Consider the following 13604-nt stretch of genomic DNA (forward strand, 5'->3'; position numbering starts at 1 on the left):
CCAGACCCGTGGGCCTCGGACCTCACCTCGGAGGCCACGCAACTCAGCAGTGGGCCGGGCACGCATCTCACGTTCAGGCGCAGCCTGGAGAGGAAACGTTGGGGCTGGAGAAGGGCGCCCGCAGCCGAGCCTGTGAGCCCAGAGCTCGTGGCCCAGCAGCTGGCTCAGGAGCGTGGCGACCTGCCTGAGACAGTGGCCTGCACGTCGGGCCTTCGACCTTGACTCGGTCGGTCGGGAAGAAAGGACAGTGGAAGCAGGCGAGGCTGGACGTACCCCGGGCGTGCGCCACGACCTCCTGGTAAAAGCACGCTGGGCCTGAAGACTCCTTTCTCAGAACGGTCACCTCTCAGGCTGTCGGTCACTCACTCGGCAGGCGTCCACCACCATGCTGGATGCCCGAGGTGTCCCTGGGGCAGGAGGGGCCGTCGTGGTCTCCGCGGGGTCAGAGGCCAGCCACCCTGAGCGTGATTCTGGGGGCCGTGCTCGGGGCAGGACCCGCCTGAGGTGTGAGCCGCAGGCCGCGTGTCGGGGGACGTGGGCGAGGGCTGCCCAGGGAGGAGCTGGGCCGGCCCGGCCACAGAGGGCCTTGCCCACCACGCTGGGAGCTGCATCCCGACCTGCAGGAACGGCCGTGGTCTCGGCCCCTGGGCGGAGGGTGTGAGAGCTGTGCTCGCGGGACTCGTGTGCCAGCGCCAGCGGGAGGCCGCAGAGGAGCTGTTACAAGGAAGACGTGGGAACCATCCAGCAAAGGCCAGGTCAGACCCGGGACCACGTGACGCACGACGGGAGCGTGGACGGGGCGCGTGTTGGCTGTGCCTTGACCGGTGCCCCCAGTGGCCTGAGCTGCTGGACTCCACAGCCTCCTCTGGGGTGAGCGGCCCGGGGCCCAGGCAGGGGGAGAGCACATCTGCCTCGTTCCCACGATGGAGAGGACGGAGCCCTCGCTGCCCGTGGGTGCACAGCCACGGGCAGTCCTGGTCCAGCCGGAGGGCCGTCCTCTCTAGGTGGGTCGGCTGCAGGCTGCACTCAGCCCCTCGGGTCCTTCCTGCTGGAGATCTGGTCCTTGGGGGGCGGCCTGGCCTCCCCCTCCCCCGGGAGCACCACCTGCAGAACCGAACCCTGCGTTTTAACGTGCTCCCCCGGACCCCCCTCGCCCCGCGGCGGCCCCCCTCCCCCGTCCCATTTTCCTTGTTCTCAGCCACCCCCTGAGCTGCTGGACTCCACAGCCTCCTCTGGGGTGAGCGGCCCGGGGCCCAGGCAGGGGGAGAGCACATCTGCCTCGTTCCCACGATGGAGAGGACGGAGCCCTCGCTGCCCGTGGGTGCACAGCCACGGGCAGTCCTGGTCCAGCCGGAGGGCCGTCCTCTCTAGGTGGGTCGGCTGCAGGCTGCACTCAGCCCCTCGGGTCCTTCCTGCTGGAGATCTGGTCCTTGGGGGGCGGCCTGGCCTCCCCCTCCCCCGGGAGCACCACCTGCAGAACCGAACCCTGCGTTTTAACGTGCTCCCCCGGACCCCCCTCGCCCCGCGGCGGCCCCCCTCCCCCGTCCCATTTTCCTTGTTCTCAGCCACCCCCCTGCCCCCCAGCCCCTGGCGGCGGTGTTCTGAGGCCTGGCTGCCCAGGACCTGGGGGGTCGCCCCTGGGAGGTCCTGGCCGGGTCCTGCGTGCGCCCCCAACCCCGGCCGTCCTGCCTCCCTCCCGCCCGCCAGGCTTAGGGAGCCGCTGAGCGCGGGGCCCCGCAGGGAGGGTCTGGACGGGCGACGGGGAGGGAGCCGGCGCTGCGCGAGCCCTGCCACCGCCTGGCCGCACGGTTAACGGCGGCGGGCAGAGCAAGGGAGCCGACCGCAGGCCCCGGGCTCGGGACGGCCAGCCCGAGGCCCCGGGGAGCGCCCGGGTGCTCGCACTCCGGGCGGCGGCGCGAACATGGAGCCCGACCGCGTCCCTTTGTGCGCCCAGCACGGGCGTTCCGGGCGGCCGGTCGCCACCCCCTGACGCTGCCGGCGGGCGACAGCATGACCCTAAGCCTCCTCTCGCTGCTGTCGCGGGACCTGTCCGCGCTGTGGCTGCTCCTGAAGACCCGCACAGGTGCGCGGCCGGTGGGCGCCGTGGGGACCGTGCGCGAGGGGCGGGGCCCCGGGGGCCTGGCGCGTCGCCCGCGCCGGACTCGGGACTTGCCCGCGGGGTCCGGGCCGGGTGGCGGGCGTGCCGCGCGCCCCCCCCCATCCCCATCCTCGTCCTCGGGCAGCGCCTGCCGGGTACCGGGCCACAGTCGCCGCTCCCCTGGAAGCTCCTTTGTTCCGGCTGCGGGAGACCTGGCGATGCCGGGGGGCGCCGGTGGGGGCTCTCCACGCAGCGGGACCGGGGCTGGACCGGGGCGGGGGGGAGCCCCGGGGGGCGGTCTGCAGCTCGCGCTCCTGTACCTGCCTGGCTGGGGGAGGGTCACACCCGTGGTGACCGAGAACAAAGAGCTGGGCCCGGGAGGGCGCCCAGTTTCCTGGGCTCGTTTCTAGGGACGGAAGGTGCTCGCTTGGAGGTAGTTTGTCGTGAGTTCATTTTGCTGTGGGTGCTTCTGCTAAGGATTGAGCAACACGGCGTTAAATAGTCTTTTGTCAGTTATAATGAGTCAGCCACGCCCTAGCCTTCAGTGCGTGAAGTTTCCGGCTTTATAACGAGGTGACCGGTAGGTGAGACGAGGGGATCAGTGAGTTTCCTGATGGACAAGGCTCAGGTCGGAGCCCGCCTGCCAGGTCGGAGCACAAGCTGGTACGCGGGGTGAGAGCGTGTGATTCACGCCTGAGGTGGCAGCACGGTGACAAGGCTGGGATCCTGGAAGGAACGCCTCCTGGGGCTTAGAGCTTAGAGGCTCGCCAGTGGGCGGTGCGTTCCCTACGGAATGCTGGAGTCTCCCCTCCCGTGGACACGCGTGGTCATCAAAGCCGTCCCTTTGTTTCCAAACTGCACTCCGGCTCCGATTCTTATCACGTTCCCTCAAAAATTCTAGGTGTTTTTCTAACTCGTGCTTTATATTTTTTAAGATAAACGGGCTCTTGAGTGAATGTCCTGGGGCAATTTGGGGTGCCTGAGGGGTGGAGGGCTTCTCCCCCAGTCTCTGGAAAGCATCCACTGGTTTCCTACAGCAGGAAGCGTTTGTCCAGTTTCCCAGAGTTCTTGGCACGTGTGATGGGACCTCTCCCTTGGTGTTGCCGGGGAACACTCCCCAGGTGGCCCGTACCCGGCCCGTAACCGAATGCTGACTTTCATGAGCGCCTGCTGTTTGCGGACAGGTTGCTGCACCTCCTTCCTCGCTCCCGCTCAGGCTGCACAGGATCGGGGGCGGGGGGGGCGGCGGAGCCGGCAGCTGGGCCCTGGGCAGATGGAGGGGATGAGAGTCACGTGGCGAGACCACAGCTCCGCGTCCAGGGCAGCGGAGCCCGCGGAGCAGGACAGGAGGGCTGAGCCATGCTCCCAGACCAGGGCCAGGGTCTCCCGTCCTGTCCCTTCGGAAACCAGTGAGGTCTCCGGGTGTGCACGAGCCGCCACTGCCGACCCCCCAGCTCCCTCTCCGTCACCCCTTCTCCACCCCCTCCTCTCTCTGTCTCCGTGTCTCTCTCACTTGGTCTGTCTCGCTGTGCCTGCGTGTGTCATTGTCTCTGCCTCTCCCCCTCTCTCTGTGTCTCTGCCCCTCTCAGTCCCTCTGTCTGTGTCTTTCTCAGTCTCTGTCTCTCTCTCTACCTCTGTCTCTCTCCCCCGTCTCCTACGTGTGCCCGGGGCTCCGCGGTCAGGCTCCGGCAGGGCAGCGTCCGTGGAGGGCCCAAGCCCCGCTCTGCTCTGTGCCGCCCCGTCTGGCGGTCAGGGACCCCGTCGGCAGGGCCGCCTGGGTGAGGCTCAGGGTGACATGCGCCCCCGTCCCTGTCGCCCAGGGCCCCAGCCTCCTCTGCCCTGTGCGTCGTTTCTGTTTTTTTGTGTGTGGGGTGTGTTTTGAGAAGGTTAATGCAGTTCCTTGTTTGGTCTTAGATTTATCGAGCTGCGGACGCTTAGGAAGTGGGAGTCGAAGAGCGTGTCCACCATCGAGGGGAGGGTTTGGGGCGCTTCTGGGGCCCTTGCAGAAGCGTGGTGTGGGTGTCAGGGCTGCACTGGCCTCCCACGCGGCCCGTTCTGTGAGCTGCTTCCGAGGGCAGATCTGGACAGGTCCCCGGGGGTACTGCTCCCAGCCCCGCCTTCTGCCTCCGGAGCGAGGAGGGGCGGAAGTAGGTGGACATCCCTGAGCTTTACGGACTTGCTGCCTTTTACTGTGGACGCGTGGTTGTTTTAGAAAAGAGCTGTCGCACGTCTCCTTCATTTCCAAACAGCAGTGGGCTCACACGTGTGTGTGTCTGGGGTGTGTTTGTGAGACGTGTCCGACAAGCTGCCGGGGGCGCAGCATGGCGGGAGGCTCGACCCAAAGCCGAGTGAGGGTGGGTCCTTGCTGTCGGCGCACCACTCGGACCCGCTGGCTTTGGCTGAACCCCGAAGTGCCCGCGTCCGAAGAGGGCGTGGTGGTGGTGTGGCTTGAAGGGTGTGTGAGCTGCTGGCCGTTGGCCCCCCGGGAAGGCGCCACGTCCTCCCCAGGCCCTCGGGGCACCTCCTGCGGCCTCTGCTCGGCGCGTCCTGCGGGGAGGCCGGGCCAGCGTGACCCCAGCCACAGCCCCTCTCCCGGTCATCTCCAGGGCCTGGAATCCCATCTGGACCGTGTCCCTGATCCCGGTGGAGGCCCCGCCCGGCCGGGATGAGACGCAAACAGCACAAGGGCGGGTTCCACCTAACTGGGCACCCGAGGGCCGCTGCTTTTGGAGCAGGCCGGAGCCCGAGGGACTTCCAGCACAGCTCAGACCGAAGCCGGGGGCCTGCCTGCTGGGGGCTGCGGTTCTGCTCTCGGGCCCGCTCTCTCTCGCAGGGACGTGGGCCGCTGGGTGCGTGTTTAAGTGGCAACATTAGCTCATCAGGCAGGTGCCCTCGGGCCCAGCACGCCCAGGAGAAGGAGGAAGGTTTGGAGAGGACTGACCCTCAGGCCCTGGGCGGGGGTGGACTTTCGGCCGGGGGAGGAGCGGTGAGGCCCGGGAGGCGGACGCCCACCGTCTGTCCCCGGGGCTGCTTCGTGCCTGCGCCTGCAGGTCCCCCGGCCCTTTCCAGCTTGGCCGGGCTCTGGGGGCTCCCAGGAGCCATGGGGAGCCGGTGGGTCTCAGCAGACCTGCCCACCGCGTCGTCGTAACCTTGGGTCATCGTGCGTGACGACCCGCCTGGTGGGCTGGCCAGGCCCGGGAGCTGGACCCTGGCAGGGTTTGCCCGGTGCTGCGCGGGGACGAGGGTCCCTCGGAGGGGCGTTGTTGAAAATGAAAGGTCCACGGAGATTTTACTCCGTGCCAGCCCACACCCGCCGCCCGAGCTTGGAGGCTCCGGCCCCGGCTCCCGGGCCGCCCTCGTCCTCCCCGACCTCGTTACCGGGCCCACCTGCCACCTGGCCCCCTGCGGGGGGTGAGATCCACCCTAGCCCTCCAGCCTGCCCTGGGCGCTCACAGTCACTGCGCGGAGTAACGTGTAGTAAATTAACCTGCCTGCCGTGTGGCCACGAGGCCTCCTGCGGGGCTTCCACCCCCGCCGCCCCCGTCCTGCAGGCCCGATTCTAGTTCATCAGGGCCCTTCTCCAGGGAGGCCCTGTAGGGGCAGCCCGACCCCGCTTGGAGCTCCACGGTGTGGGTGCAAAGGAGGCCCTCGCCCACGGCCAGGGGGCCCCTTCTGGGTCCTCTACGGGGCCCAAGGCCCCTTGGTCCAAGCAGACATCCTCAAACCCCAGCCCGGAGCCCACCCTGAACCCGGGGTGAACCCGGCCGTCCGAGCACGCGGCCAGAACCCAGCTCCGCGACCCGGGGGGAGCTGAGTGAGGGCGGCGGCACCTCGCCCCCGCACCCCGCGGCTTGGTCCTCTCTGCTGGGCAGGGCCGGCCCCGCCGCCCTCTGCTCTTGACGTCCAGACGCTAGAGCCTTCCGTCCGGCTCTGCGGCCAGCGGCCGCGTGTGGCTGTTACGGTCAAACCCGTTAAAACTGGATAAAATGAACGACCGCAGCTGCTCCACCGCATCGACCACGTTGCGGGCGCTCGGCGGTGTCTGGGGGTCGGGCGGCGGGGCCGGGGGCGCTCCGGTCGTCTCGGGAGCTCCGGGGGCCGGGGCCTGCTCTGGAGACGCGTGAGCCGCCGCGCACATGAGGCGCACGCGGCGGGGGTGCCGGGCTCTGGGATCCGGCGCTGGGGCGGCCCCAGCGAGCTGAGAGCCGCAGGACGGTCAGGCCGGGTGGAGGGTCCCAGGCAGAGCTGTGCCTCCAAGCAGGCTCGGGAGCGGGAAAAGCCAGGGTGGGACCATCCCACCCAGAACCCGCCTTTCCCCGTGGGCGCGCCCCTGCTCTCGGTAACGGCAGCAGTGGCGGGAGAGGCTGAGGGGTGGATGCGGCCCTTTCCTGGCCCGACCTCCCCGAGGTACGGCGCGGCCGGGCGCCAGCTCACGCGCTAGCAGCAATTAAACACCCACCGTATGCCAGACGCCATGCTGCATGTGCGCACAAGCCTCCTCAGAGCTAGATGCCGCGATTATCCTGATTTGCAGACAGAGACCAACTCAGAGAGGTTAGGTAACACGCCCAAGGTCACACAGCCTCCACCTGCCCCAGGAGCACTGGTCCACTGCCCAGGAGACCAGGAATCCCTGCACATAACGGGTGACTCTGCAAAATAAAACACAGCCTCTGGGCCAGGAGGTGGCCCAGAGGCCAGAGCAGCTCTGCAGATGGCATGTCTGTGTGAGCCTTGGGGACAACGGACAGTCCGTGCTCACAGGTGGCTGCAGGTGCGCGTCTGCCCGTTCACCAAGGGCAAGGTCATTCTCCTCTCCGCCCACAGCTTCAGATCTTATAAGATCTCGGATCAGAATTCTCCTTAGGGGCTTCCCTGGTGGCGCAGCGGTTAAGATCCGCCTGCCGGTGCAGGGGACACGGGTTCGAGCCCTGGTCCGGGAAGACCCCACACGCCGCGGAGCAACTAAGCCCGTGCGCCACAACTACTGAGCCTGTGCTCTGGAGCCCGCGAGCCACAACTACTGAGCCCGCGTGCCACAACTACTGACGCCCACACGCCTAGAGCCCGTGCTCCACAGTAAGAGAAGCCACCGCAGTGAGAAGCCCGCGCACTGCCATAAAGAGTAGCCCCCGCTCGCCACAGCTGGAGAAAGCCCGTGCGCAGCAACGAAGACCCGACGCAGCCAAAAATGAAGGGAGGGAGGGAGGGAGGGAGGATGGAGTCTCCTTAGACTCTAAGGAGGAAATACAAACTCACGAGATGATTTAAAGTGTCTCAGCTAATTGCAGTGTCATTTCTTGGACCATTGCCGCAGGGTCAGGGACTCCCCAGATCACATGCAGGAGAGGGCCTTCCCGTTTGCTGTAACCCCTCTGAGCCCGGGAGGGCCCCAGCTTCCCCTGCTTTGCAGTTACTTGGAGCTCTTCTCCGCGCCTCTGCAGAGCCAAGCCTCCCACCAAGTTAGACATGCCCCCTGCACCCGCCAGCATTTCCACTTGCTAACCCCAGCCCCAGCCCCAGAATCACCCACCCTGATGCCGTCTCAGGCTGAGGGCACCCCTTCCCTGCCCTTCTCTGCTCTGCTGCACCTATGGTCGCCGCATCACTGCTGTGTGGCCTCGGGCAAGTCACTCAGCCTCTCTGTGCCTTAGTTTGCTCATCCAAAAAAATGGGATAATCATGTTCCCACCTCTTGGTTTGTTGTGACGATTAAATGCATTAGTACATTAAAAGTACTTAGTAACAGTTATATTGCAACTGCTGTTTATACTGTGGATTGAAGATTTTCTGTGTGAACCCATTTAAAAGTAATCCAGTTGCCCAGACAGCCTACAAGTTTAAGAAATTCTTACTTTCCTCCTATACTTTCTCTTATGTCCACTGGTCACAGTGAGATGTTTGAGACACACTTGCTTTCTTGACTGAGACCTCGGTGTTTTGTTTTAACTTTAATCTGTGTCGTTGACTCAGTGGCTACTTGTGTGGGAATTTCAGTTAAGACTTTATTTTTGTTTCCATGAGGAGCAGCGAGGGTGGCCTGTCCCCAAGTGTGCTGTCAACGACGTGAGCCCTGCAGGAGTCGGGAGGTGCCGTGCACCCCCTTCTCCCGCACACCCCAGAGCCTGTGACAGTGAAGTTCGGGGGGTAGCCCCGGAGTCTCCAAGACAAGAGGTTTCCTGTGGCGCTCCCCAAGTTTGCCCGACTGCGGAGCGCTTCTCTCCCTGGCTGGGGAGGGGGCTCTGCCGAAGGTGCAGAGAAGTGAAACTCTGGAGCCCCCAGTGTGAGCGGAGCCCCTGGGGAAATGCCCCGTGCTGGTGTGAGGGTCGGTGGGTGTGAGGGCTGCTCACGCGTCGGGGCGGGTCTCTGCGTGCTTGGCGCGCTGCCCGGGGCCTGTGTTACAGAGGATTCTGAGGCCCACTAGGGCTCAGCCGTCTGCCGTCGGCAGGCGGTGCGACCTCTAAGCCAGGTGTCTGCCATGTCCTGCGTCTCCCGGGACGTGGCAGAGGTGATGTAGTTGACATCCTACGGGACAGGATTCCAAAAGCTATTTTTTAAGAAGTTGTTTGTAGCTCTGAAACTGCCAAGCGTGCGGTGTGAATATCCACAAGCCAGGCTGTGAAACGTGCGTGCAAGCCTCGTATCCGGGGCCTCTGGCGTGGGTGTGGGGCGTACGCCCCAAGGCCCACCTGGCTGAAGCTGCTGCCCAGGTGGTCTCTTCTGACGTCCAAAACCTTCACAGAACGGGTGTCGGTGAAGGGGCAGATGGAAACGCGTCCGCTGGTGTCCCTGGGGGAGCCCTGGCCTCTGATTTGCTGTCCAGCGCACGGAGGAGGGTCTGATCAGCACCAGCCCCACGGGCGGGTGGCCTTGAGAAGCCTGCACTCGTCTGAGATCAACCGAGAAGGCCCTGGCCGGCGGGGCAGGGCGGGATGAGGATCCTACATGAGCCTCGCCGAGGCCCCGGGAGAGTCGTTCCCATGCAGCCTGAGCTGCAGACACGCTGCCGAGTGGGCCGTGGCCTTGGAAGATGCAGGTCTGGGGCCTGGATGGTAGGAGGCCGCTGGGCCTAGTCTGCACAGATGGCGCCCTCTGTGGTCCCCCCGGGCCTCCCGCGGCTCTGCTCAGTGTCTGTCCCTGGTGTCCACGCGGGAGAGCTCCTACGGCGCCAGCTGGGCCCCGGCTGGTTCCCTGAGCTCCGCCGGGGGTGCCTGGGAGCCAGCCCCTCTGCTGAGGATGGGGCTTCCCCGAGGATGAGTTTGGTTAAGCATCTTCTCGTACGGGGCCTTTTATTTAATAACACATGAGGATTCACGTCCTGAGATCAGGGAATCGGGGAGAACGGCGGTGAACTGAGTTAACGATGCGCCGTACGTGACGTGAAACGTTTGTGCCTAATCCAGTAACGAGTAACTTGTTAAAAATACCCAGGATGGCCTGTGAGAGAGGATTCAGCCCAAGTGGGTGTAGATCTCCTGCATCCCGAAGGGCTGGATCCCAGAGCCGTCCCGTGGACTACAGGTTGCCATGGAGACGCCTCCCCTGCCGCCCAGGGGCTCGGGGGGCTGATGGGTCCCTGCCTGACCGAGGGCCGGAACGGAGCCCGTTCGGAGCCCCAGGCCTCCCCGTCCCCCGGCTGGGAGTCGCCTCTCTGCGGCCGTTCCTCTGCGCACACTCCGCTCTGGTTTGGGGCTTCCTGGGTGGGGTCTTGGTGCACTAGGAATCCCACCCACGTGAGTTGGTGAGGCCGCCCCACGGACTCGCCACGTCGGACCCTGAGAGGACATCATGGGTGTATTCTGATAGAAAATAAACAAAAGCCTTGGGTGTGGATGTTCAGCCAGATATCAACAAGGAAGAGGATTAGCTCGTAACGGACTTAGTGGACTTTGCGGCCCGGGGCCTCTTGCCAGCTGCCGACCCCTCCGTAGGAGCCCTTCTCAGGCTCCTGTCCCCCCTTCAGCAAGATCTGAGGTCACCGGCAAGGCAGGGACCAGCTTCCGAACACGAATGCCAGGCTCCTGCACATGCTGTGGGCTCCCTTGACCCAGACCCTCGCCACCTGGACATGCATTTCCAGGGTCCACGCGCTCTGACCACTCCCACCTGGACATGCGTTTCCAGGGTCCACGCGCTCTGCGTCTCTCGAGCCCCAACCCTGCCTGTGTTCTCGGCCCGAGGCAGCGCTGGCCAGCACGGTGCAGCTCAGAGGCCCTTCCCGTGGGCAGCACGGGCCAGATGCAGCGTGCTCTGCATTATGAAATCCTCCTCCTAAAAGAAAGCAAATATGTGAGTCAGTTTGCCAGAGGAAGGAAGTTTGCTGCCGGAGTCTGATTGTGTTAAGATGAAACGGTGTGAAGACAAAAGGGTGGCGCCCCCTCCCCCGGACTCTCCGATTGCTGCGCAGACCAGGCAGGACTCAGGGGACCACTCTGTGGCCAGAGATTCCAGCGGTTGGTGTTTCTTCCCCTTTGTCCTCATGTAGAACTGAGCTGGGTCCCCGCACCACTGAGATGTCGTGAGCTCAGCGAGGGGTCGTTCCCCCTGGCCACTGACAGGGAGCGGGCGTCTGTCCCCTGCGGTGCTCCGGACAGAGCCACCTTTCCAGACGGGCTCCCAGAGCTGGTGCCAGAGGGGCCGGGTCAACCCGCAGACCCCGCCCCCGGCCCCCGCCCTGCAGGGGTCGGAAGGGAAGCGCTGTCCTCTCCCCCCGCACCCCTCCCGTCTCAGAGTGACTCTGTGTTGGCTAATTGCCTGGAGTCTCCGCTTACGTCTGGGCGACAGGAATGTTGTTGTCGGGTGGTCATCTGTGAGGCATTGTGTGCACACAGAGCGGGTCTGTGTGGGAGCTGGGCCTCCCCTGACCCTGACCCTGACCCTGACCCTGAGCTGGCGGGCAGGGTGACCCCACTTCCCGTCCCAGACCTCAGATGGGCCAGGCCGGGCACCTCCACTGCCTTCTCAACCGGCCGTCACCTGCCGCTCGAGTGCAAGGTGAAATATCGTGGACGAGGCCCCAGTCTTTGAGGGAGAAGGAAGCAGTAAGTGCCTGACACCGCAGCGCCTGCTGTCCACGGAGGGTCACGTGACAAACACCATGTGCCTCGATGGCAGCTGGAAACTGCTCGGTTATTCTCAGCTCTCTGAGGGGCGGCCAGTGACCATTTAACACGTATGAGTTTTTGTACAGAGTCCATTTGTCTGAATGGACCTCGTGTGCAGAGTAACCCTACTTTTAAACCTAAACTGGGTCATTTGATCAAAGGCACAATATTAAGGGAGTTCTGCCCAAGAAGATTCACGGGTGGTGGGTTCTGGGGCACGGCTGCCGTGGTCAGCGGTCTGCACCCACGGGGCCTGCAAGGGGCAGAAATTCTAGAACCAGCCTGTGTGCAAGTCAGAACGAACTTTGCCACATTAGCCAGATTCCAAATGAAGCTCTGAGGAGTCATCTTCTATTCGTTCAGCACGAGTTCTTTGGGCTCCTGCCCTGGGAGTGGGCCGGCTGGTGCCCTCCGCGGGGGATGCAGGATGCTGTGAGGCCCCTGCCAGGCTAGGAGGTGGAGAAAGACCCCCCCCACCCCGAAGAGGTGACATCTCGGTAAGATATCTTGAGTAAGACTGGACCAGGAAACAGGGATGGGAAAAGCATCACGGAGGGGGCAGCCTGTGCAAAGACCCCCGGGCCTGGCAGGACCTCGGCGGGTCGGGGAACTCGAAGCACGTCGGGGCGGCGGCCCCAGGCGCGTCACCCTGTGGAAGCAACTTAACGTGGACAGCGGCCCAGCCGGTGAGAAAGGGCAGGGATGGTCAGGAGTACCAGCCGTGCCCCTAGTACCTGGGGAGCCGTCTGCCGTCCGGGGGAGCTGGACACGGAGGGCAGACAGCTCTGGTGTCCACAGCGAGCTCAGGAAGGAGGGAGTGTGCTCGTCGGAGGGGCCATGTGAAGGCCCTACCACTCGGAGCTGCTCGGAATCAGGTCTGAGAATCTCTGCAGAAATGCCCATCAGTCTCGATGTGGTCCTGGGGGTCTGCGGGCTGAGGGCAGTCTTGCGAGGCCTGGGGAGCTGCCCGTCCCGGCGTCCACGCCGGTCAGGGGACTGGCCAGCTCGCAGCATCCGCGCTGTTTTCTGCAGCCCTGGGTGCCTCCTTTCCAAGCTTGAGGGAGACCCCACTTCCCCAGGTGTCCGTCCCAGTGACGCGCTTGTCCCCGGCGGGCAGAGGCCGGATTTGCGGAGAACAGGGTCCCTGCTCGACAGTGTGGGCAGCGTAAACTCTGGCCTCCCAGCCTCTGGGCAGCGGCCTGTCCATTGCACCCGACGTGTGTTCTAAATAAATGAGGTGTGACGGCTGTAAACCACCTCGTCTGGGATTAAAAACGTTTCAGGTTTTCTTTTAGCACTTGTTTCCAGCCCTGTTTTTCTCCCACAAAAGAAAGCCGCTGGTGAGACGTTTCTCTGCACAGGGGAGGTGGCATGGCCCCAAGCTGCCCGTGGAGCCGGCAGAGTCATGGCCTCTGAGTTTTTTGAGCAGGACCCGTCTTTCAGTCCCTGACCCTGAACGTGCTGCGGCTCTGTCGGGACGAGTGGCCCAGGCACGCGGCCCGCGTCACGTCCTCGTCAGCACCAAGGCGGAGTCACAGGGCAGCCAGCCCCGGGTCTCGGCAGTCCCACAAATGACAGCCAGGATCTGGGGACCCGCCTGTGCGTTTACTGTGCCACCTGCTCGTGTTTGCTGGTCTGCAGGACCAGGAGAGCAGGACGGAGGCTCATCCGCTTGGAGGGCGTTTCACGGTCTCCGTGACCCGAACCTCCAGGCCCTGGGGGCCTGGGTCTTCTTCTGGGTGTAGGAGCGCTGACTTTTAAGCCATTTGTGGGTTGTAGTCTCTGTGGAGAAGTTGTGTCAACGTTCAAGGCTGCAGTCTCTCCAGGACACCCGGGTCTGGAGACACGAGCCGTGGGCCGTCAGTCACGTGGTACCAACCGAGCAGCAACTAGAGACACAGGTCCCCGAAGGCCCCCGAGCACCCCGGCTCTGTGGCCACCTGCTGGTGCCCCTGCATGGACCCAGACCCTGTCCGTGTCTGGGTTCCACCAGGAGTCTTGCTAAACCTTTTGTTTCTGGTCAACGCCTCCAGGTTGGGACTGGGTCACTCCGGGCCCTGAACTAGAACTTGCGGCTGTCAGTACCCGGCTCAGCGCCCTGCTCAGGGTCAGTGTTAGGCTGGGGTGAGGCTCCAGGCATGTGTGTCTGAACCCACTGCCGTGGCCAGGTTTCCACTCTGACCAGTGGGTTGTTGCATAGACAGCAGGCGAGAACCCCAAGGGTGGCCCAGCCACTTCCAGGACATCGGTAGGTGCTCTCAGACCACAGCGTGTCTGCTCCCTGAGCACTTGTCTCGGGGTCCGTCCTCCAGCCCCCGGTCCTGGCCCACTCCCCTCTACCTCCCCTCTGCCCGCCTATCCTTCTCTGTCCCTCCTGTCCCTCCCTGTCCCTCTCTGTCCCT

At 64.4% G+C, this 13604-nt stretch overlaps 1 protein-coding gene across 1 annotated transcript in view; it reads left to right on the forward strand.

Moving 5' to 3' along the window:
* MCF2L (MCF.2 cell line derived transforming sequence like) overlaps nucleotides 1–13604 on the forward strand; it is a 90258-nt gene that overhangs the window by 25017 nt on the left and 51637 nt on the right. The window lies entirely within an intron of this gene.

The sequence above is a fragment of the Physeter macrocephalus genome, chromosome 13 (assembly GCF_002837175.3).
Source record: "Physeter macrocephalus isolate SW-GA chromosome 13, ASM283717v5, whole genome shotgun sequence".
NCBI classification, from domain to species: domain Eukaryota; kingdom Metazoa; phylum Chordata; class Mammalia; order Artiodactyla; family Physeteridae; genus Physeter; species Physeter macrocephalus.